General features: G+C 37.2%; 1 long non-coding RNA gene across 1 annotated transcript in view; it reads left to right on the forward strand.

Moving 5' to 3' along the window:
- The window catches only part of LOC119864191, a 75658-nt gene extending 72386 nt beyond the window's left edge, over positions 1-3272 (forward strand). The window contains exon 4 of the long non-coding RNA XR_005373247.1: positions 2761-3272. This is a non-coding gene — a long non-coding RNA (uncharacterized LOC119864191). The remainder of the gene's footprint in view (positions 1-2760) is intronic.
- Positions 3273-8222: the final 4950 nt, after the last annotated feature.

The raw sequence follows: 8222 nt of genomic DNA on the forward strand, positions 1-8222 counted from the left end.
AATATTGGAAAAAAAAGATTAATTTATGTACTTGAAAGAGAAAGAGGGAGTAGGAGTGAGGGGCAGAGGGAGAGGGAGAGAGAGAGAAAGAGAATCTCATATAGACTCGGTAGTGAGATCATGACCTAAACCAAAATCAAGAGTCAGACAGTTAACTTATTGAGCCACCCAAGTGCCCCTTATTTTAACTAGCTTTGTGATTGATTAGAGCTGGTTTTGTTATTGCTAATAGAAATCTCCCTCTTTGTAAATTTTACAATTAATTTCTACAAATACCTTAGTAATTTATCAGTTGGTAATATGACCTAATTGGGAGAAAACTTAAATTGTATTATGTAAGACTATTGAATTTGCCGTCTAAAAATGAATGAATTTTGCTTGAAAGGTAAACATACTGAGTTTATAAGGATTTCTATAGGGGTTTCATAGAATCAGAGATGAATTGGATTTTCATAAGTCAGGCACTGGTTACTGGATAGCTTAGGAGAGACCAATACTGCAAGTCTGTTCTGAATGATCGCTAGATTTAGGGGTCCAAATAACAAAGAGGTGTTGACATGTGAAATAGATAAAATCAACAAAGATATGAAAGACAAACTCAGTGTTATCATTGTTCATTGAGAAGCTATTTTCTTGAATTCCACATTCATTCAGTAAATTATATTAGCATTTGTTATGCACAGAAATTGTATTTGATGGTATGATTAAAGCCATATGTTCTTAAACCACACAAGTAAGGAACGCTGCTGCTCAAGGCACACACCTAGAGAAAATGGCAGGATTCCCTTCTCTGCCCTCTCTCACCACTATGCACCTCCGCAGTTCCACTTTTGATCTATAAGAAGCAGTTACAAACATAAGTGGAAGCTTTGTTTTAACATTTGCTCCATTTCCTGATAAACTTTATGAATCAGACTGCTTATAGCTGCAAATAAGACAATCCAACTCAAAGATGCTGAAAGACAGACATATTCTCTTCAAAGTCACAAAGTCTGAATGTAAGTCATTTTTAGCTTGTCCCCTGTGGCCCAAGATGGTGCCACAGTTAAAAACATCATATGGAAGTGGAGAATATTCCCCACTGTATGTTCTTTTCTACTAGGAAGGAAAAAAACAAATCTCAGACATCCTCTCAGGTTCCATTTGTACTAGTCTGTATGCCCATTTGTCCTCACTACAAGTTGCTAAAAAAAAACAAGCAGCTGATATTTTCAGCTATTAGAGTAGGAGACAAGCTCTGATAGGAAAAAAAGAGATAGATGGAGATAAAGCTGTGGATTTAGCAGACAACTCATACTTCCAGCCTCTATGGTCCAGGAGGCAGTATAAGTAGGTTAAAATACATATAATCAATGGATTTCTCTATGTAAAATGTTTCTTTTTAATTTACCAAATGTTATTATTGCATGTATCAGTATCTCCTTTGATATAATCACTTTTATACTTTCAATAGGGACACAGAATATCTTGGTGAGTTGTAGCTAATACATGCTAAAGTCACAGGAGCATATGCTTCATGGAGAATTGTTGTGCAACACAAAAGAAAGTACCAATTTAAAGGGATTTGATACTAAATAAGCCTTATACCCAATGTGGGGCTTGAATCCATTTTCCTGAGATCAAGAGTCAGGTGCTCTACAGTCTGAGGGAACAATGTACCTCCAGTGGATTTGATATTATATGAATGCTATTTCATGGATATTTTGTATCATTGAACTATTTTGTTTGATGTTACTCTTGCATTTTACATAACTCCTCCCCCCACACTTTTTTTAATAAATTAATTTTTTATTGGTGTTCAATTTACCAACATACAGAATAACACCCAGTGCTCATCCCGTCAAGTGTCCCCCTCAGTGCCCGTCACCCATTCACCCCCACCCCCTGCCCTCCTCCCCTTCCACCACCCCTAGTTCGTTTCCCAGAGTCAGGAGTCTTTATGTTCTGTCTCCCTTTCTGATATTTCCCACACATTTCCTCTCCCTTCCCTTATATTCCCTTTCACTATTATTCATATTCCCCAAATGAATGAGAACATACACTGTTTGTCCTTCTCCGATTGACTTACTTCACTCAGCATAATACCCTCCAGTTCCATCCACGTTGAAGCAAATGATGGGTATTTGTCGTTTCTAATGGCTGAGGAATATTCCATTGTATACATAAACCACAGCTTCTTTATCTATTCATCTTTCGATGGATACCGAGGCTCCTTCCACAGTTTGGTTATTGTGGACATTGCTGCTAGAAACATCGGGGTGCAGGTATCCCGGCATTTCATTGCATCTGAATCTTTGGGGCAAATCCCCAACAGTGCAATTGCTGGGTCGTAGGGCAGGTCTATTTTTAACTGTTTGAGGAACCTCCACACAGTTTTCCAGAGTGGCTGCACCAGTTCACATTCCCACCAACAGTGCAGAGGGTTCCCTTTTCTCCGCATCCTCTCCAACATTTGTGGTTTCCTGCCTTGTTAATTTTCCCCATTCTCACTGGTGTGAGGTGGTATCTCATTGCCACACTTTTTTTTTAACTGAGTCAATTTGTTAAGATTTTACATTAAGAAATAGCTTTCTCTAAGATGAGTATTGAATAAATAATTGCTCATGGGTGACATAATAAATGTCACATTATCAAGAAAGTATTAGTGTGGTAAACTTCCATTGAATGTGTTTTTATGTGCCAGGTACTCAATAAGCACTTTGTATTTTTTAGCTCTTACAACAGTTTTCTGTAACAGGAAATATTACTCCTATTTTATAGGTGAAGAAATAAGAGACATATCTTTCAAAAGTGCACTGCAAACAAATGGAAGAATTGGGACTTGAACTCATGCAGGCTGGTTCAACATTTCAAGCTTTTAACCACTACAAAATTTTATACCAATTTAAGAGTCATTTCCTTGATTCCTGATAACTTTCCAGCACACATTTCTCATTCTAAGACAAGCCCAGCTGTGCTTTTTTCTATTGAGTTTCAAAAGATATCCTTCTGAGCTTACAGTAAATAGTTCTGTGCTATCAAAAATGCTCTAATGAAGATGACAAGAAAGACTGTACCAAGGTCTGCTTATCTCTTTGTCGTGCCTTCTTTAAACCTTAGTGCAATAGAGAGATATTCATACTGAGTGGAAGTCTTCCTCTGGGAAGAAAATATTTAACTTAGAACTAGAGGCAACAAATAACGTGCATTTCCAGAAACCAGCATTGAGTCAATCAACAGTGATGCCTTCTGGGAAACAATATAAATAAACTGAGATTTCTTTTTACAAAACTTCATGCTGTTTAGTTGCTGAGAACTGTGAGAGACCCCTAGGGTCTTTGACAACAAAACATTGCCACTGCTATTTAGAATAGAGGCTTTGTGCATGGGTCTAAATTGGGTATGTCAGTCCTTCTCAATGAGAGATCAGAATCTGGGTCAAGTTTCAAACCTTGGAGATCAGTTAGGCTTTGGCCCTGGTAACAAGTTTGTTTGATGTGCTTGAAAAAAGAACTATAATTGTTTGCCTATGCTTTTCTGGGGGTGGGGGTGGGGTAAAGGGACAAAGTTGATGGATGCCAGTTAACTCTGGGCTCTTAAAAAAAACAGACTGGGGGAAACCAATACATTCAAGATTGTGACTATGGACTCATTGTATTTAGAACACCTAGTCCTGGGTATAGTATCTCTTAGATAAATGATACAGGAGAAATAGGAACCTGGTTGTATTGAGATTGACAATGCAAAAAGCAAATATGATTTCTCCATTTAATTGATAGGGTGTCGTACATACGGCTATAGTAAAAAATTCCATCTGATACCTGCAAAAACTGAGACAGTGAATTGTGAATTAAGGGATTAAATGCCAAGCAGAGAAGTTCTAAAGAATTAATATAATAGCTTTAATAAAATGCCTCCCAGAGAAGGCACTCTGACATTACAATTTAGAATACATTTGTGGGGATCCCTGGGTGGCGCAGTGGTTTAGCGCCTGCCTTTGGCCCAGGGCACGATCCTGGAGACCCGGGATCGAATCCCACGTCAGGCTCCCGGTGCATGGAGCCTGCTTCTCCCTCTGCCTGTGTCTCTGCCTCTCTCTCTCTCTCTCTCTCTCTGTGACTATCATAAATAAATAAAAATTAAAAAAAAAATTAGAATACATTTGTGAATATGATTCCTAATGAGAGAAAAAGCAGAGTCAACAAGAACAATCCTGGAAACCTGTATCAGTGGCTTAGGAGAAAACGCTGACTGGGAAGTGTGGCCAAACATAAACATAACAAATAGAGGTGGCCACATTTATATTTGAGTCTCACTTCACTGAGCTTGCTGGAACATTTTAGAAACTTCTTCATATTTTTGTCTCCCACCTCAATTTGGAGTATGTAAAATGACTTGAGCCAAAAAAAAAAAAAAACAAAAAACAAAAAAAAACTGATAGTCCAGTTCTTTCCAAGATTCATTGCTCCATTAGATGCCTCTTGAAGAGTTCCGAGCAATTACCATCATCTGGAATGTTCGCTAGTAGCATAATGCAATAGCCAGAACTCAATAAATGTGTCTTCAGTTGGTTTGATTAGCAGCACCAGATAGAATGTCCCTCCAAACTGTAGCCTGACAAGCTACTATCCTGTCATCATTGAAAAACAAATTTCACATAAGATTTATTTTCCAGATGTGATGAAAAGGAGCTCTCAATTCCCTCATCCATATCCCTCCTCTTTCTGAGATTTGGACTTGGCATGTCTATAATCCTTGTTCAGCCACACAAGCGGTCTTGAAAAGCATGATGCACTTTGTAAATTATGCCACATATATTATATTATCTATTAGTTCTCTTTTTTAGGGTGAATAAATGAACTCATCTCACAATGTCTGTGGATTACTGTAAAATCCCAGAAAGCAGAGGCTGGATCTAATTTAGTAGCATTTTGTAGTACATTGTCATGTACAGTCAGTAAATTACTAGCTAATTTTTGGTGACAATGAAGATTTGTATCATGGCAAAGTTTTGTGTTTTTTTTTTAATTCTAATCTAGTGATTAAGTATTTTTCTGCTTCAGATATATTTAATTTTTAAACTCATTATAGACATGTTATGACATTATTGACCACTCAATATAGAGTCTAATGAAAACTGAGAATTTATTTTGTGTCTACTTTCCCTTAATTTTTCAATGTATGTAAAATCTAAAGGAAATGTAACCCACATGGTTTCATTCATTTGTATTTAACTCATGAAATGTTCCCTTTAAGGGCTCTTTGAAGTTCAAGGAGATTTTTAATAGCCCATTTAAGCCTTTTTATCTCTGAACCAGGACTGCATTTTGCCAAGAATAAACAAAGACAAACACCTAAAGGTGAGGGTTCAGCTGGAAATTTCAAACCCTCATATTGTCCTCCCTGCATTCTAAACTTAAAAATTCAAAGCAAAACTTCTTCAGTATCAATTGGACAATGAGCAATTGGAGCATCCTCTTTCCTAGACCGTATTCCCTCACATCTACAGATATCATTTTTTAAAATTTATCAACAGCATTATATAGGCAATGTTGCTTCACCATATACTACTGGAAAACTAAGAAAGATATTTTGTTTTGGATACTGACTTCACTGAACACAATGTATAATTTTATTTAGTACACAGTTTAAGACTATTATGTTTATACTGGAAAAGTTTTATATCCATGATACTCAGCGTCAAGGATGAAGAGAAAACAATCCACTTTAGCATGAAAGACAGTCAATAGAAAATAGTAAAAATCTAACAGAGGTAAAGCACCTTGTGCAGGACACGGGAAGTTCAAATATCCTTGACTAATTAATTGCAAAGTGTTCATCGAGATGTGTTGTAAGGCATTCATGCAGCTTTCCCTTGCTCTTGCTTAATCTAGCACTCACAGTTTTATTCCTGTACCTCACCAAGTTGTTTATCATTTTTCTCTGTAAATTAATCCAAAAAGGGACGCCTGGGTGGCTCAGCGGTTAAGTGTATGCCTTTGGCCCAGGGCCTGATCCTGGGACCCCGGGATCCCAGGATCGAGTCCCACGTTGGGCTCCCTGCATGGAGCCTGCTGCTTTCTCCCTCTCCCTGTGTCTCTGCCTCTCTCTCTCTCTCTCTCTCTCATGAATAAATAAATAAAATCTTAAAAAATAAATAAGTAAATTAGTCCAAAAAAGATTAATGGCAGCACCAGAACTTGCATAAGAGTGGCTGTTCATTAGTAGAAATATACCCTATGATTAGAGGCTTTCGTGGATAGGAGGAGTTAGGTCCTCAGGTATCAAAATGTCAGTGGTACGGATTGCCACTTCAGCTATATGGGTATGAGTCTGTACAGAAATAAGATAATCTAGTTAGGCTGTATTGTCTTATTGATACCCATGGTCATCGCAAGTAGTTAAATTATGAAACTATACTCAGAGTAAGTGCATCTGATGCAAAAATGAAATGAGATGTGAATGGAAAGAACGGTTACTTTGTAAGTGATGGTAGGTTTGCAATATTACATAATAACCACCCAATTATGCAATGGATGGAGAATATCAATCGAATCTCTGTATATATCGTATCTAAAACTTAGCAATACATTTTTATCCTTATCAATACAATATCTCTGAGGCTTATAATGAAATTCAGCAACATTGAACAATGAACAGTGTTGGTAAATCCAAGTAGATATGGGCAGAAATCTTACGTGACTTTTTATAATCCACATTTTTTTGATGACTTTCAGACAATCTATTTTATAAGCTACACAAACACATAAATTCTGTAACTGTTTGGAATGATACTAATAACAAATGTTTCTAGTTTTTCTCCCTTACAAATGGTGTTTTTAAAAATGAGATTTATTTTTTTACATGTAAAATAATTATACTTTACACCTAAAATAAGTTCCTATATAATTCCATGTATATGTTTGTTTCCACTATCTGGTAAATGGTAAATGGTGCTGCAATGCACACTGGGCTCTGCTATTAATAAGTGCAGTTGAACACAGTTGAAAATCATTAAGCTGAATGTTTAGTTCATATCATTAAATCATTAAGTTGAAGATCATCAAAACACAGTTGAAAATCATTAAGCTCATAAGACATCTCTCTTCCTTCCCTGATTATAAAATATAGCATCCATATTTTTATTTATTATTTTCATCTTTATTTTCTCCTCCAATATATTCAGTGCTTTATAACTTACTTTGCAAGACGTCCTTTTTTCTAAGCTAATATACCAGGGCCTGGCTCTCCCAGAGAAAGCGGTTTGCACATGCGTTAGGAAGTCCAGTCCACTGGGGGCTTAACCATGTGACTCAGTGGTTCTGTCATGAACATAGAAGAGGAGCCATCATTTCTTTCTTATTTTCTCATCTGTATGGTTTACTGTTACTTAGTGAAGAGATTTGGAGTAAAGCAAGCAAACTGCTCTCTGGACCTATATTTGGAACTCTTCTGTCGAGAAAAACAAAGTGGCCTTTCTCAACTACTAGCTACCTAGCAACCTCATGATACAGAAGAGATTTTGAACTCAAGAGTCGCACAGTGGGCTGAATCTCGATTCGAAATGAAGAATTGTGCTTCATCTCAAGATACATGGGTATATAAAAATGAAATTATTCTCATCTCAGTTTATGTGAGCCACTAACAGTCTCTGGACTGTACATTCCACAGTGAGACGACTACGCAGAAATGTCAAATGTAGGTGGCTGAAAGCCTGTTGGGCAACTCTGAAGCCTTTACTCACCAAAGCTTCAGAAGCTGAAGAGTAAAGGGGGAGGTATTAGAAAGGATTAAGGAAAACGGTTGGTAAGCTATGAGCACCAACGCTTTCCTCAACTCACTGAAAGACTAATGGCAATGGCTTCAGTGAAAGCACTCAGAGAATCTGATATGTGTTCAATAGAGTTAGGGACAGACTGGTGGGCACAGGTCTCAGATCTGACTGAGAAATTTTAAAGAGTGACACGCAGGCTTGTTAAATGCTACTTTATCAGCTGGAGCATGTGTGATGAAGGTCATAGATTACATGGTCAAAGCGGGTTTAGTGTATAATGGGGACAAAATCCTGACAGAATTATGTTAAAATGGATTGATGAGAAAGTGTAAACAGTAAGTAGAGACAAATTTGGAGATGAGATATTCTATAAGAATATAGATATTCTAGAAGATATTCTATAAGAATATCCCTTGCAGAGAAAGGGGCAGAAAGACAGAGGGGTGATAGATGGCTTCCAACTTCGTAA

Source organism: Canis lupus, chromosome 18, assembly GCF_011100685.1.
Source record: "Canis lupus familiaris isolate Mischka breed German Shepherd chromosome 18, alternate assembly UU_Cfam_GSD_1.0, whole genome shotgun sequence".
Taxonomy (NCBI): Eukaryota; Metazoa; Chordata; class Mammalia; order Carnivora; family Canidae; genus Canis; species Canis lupus.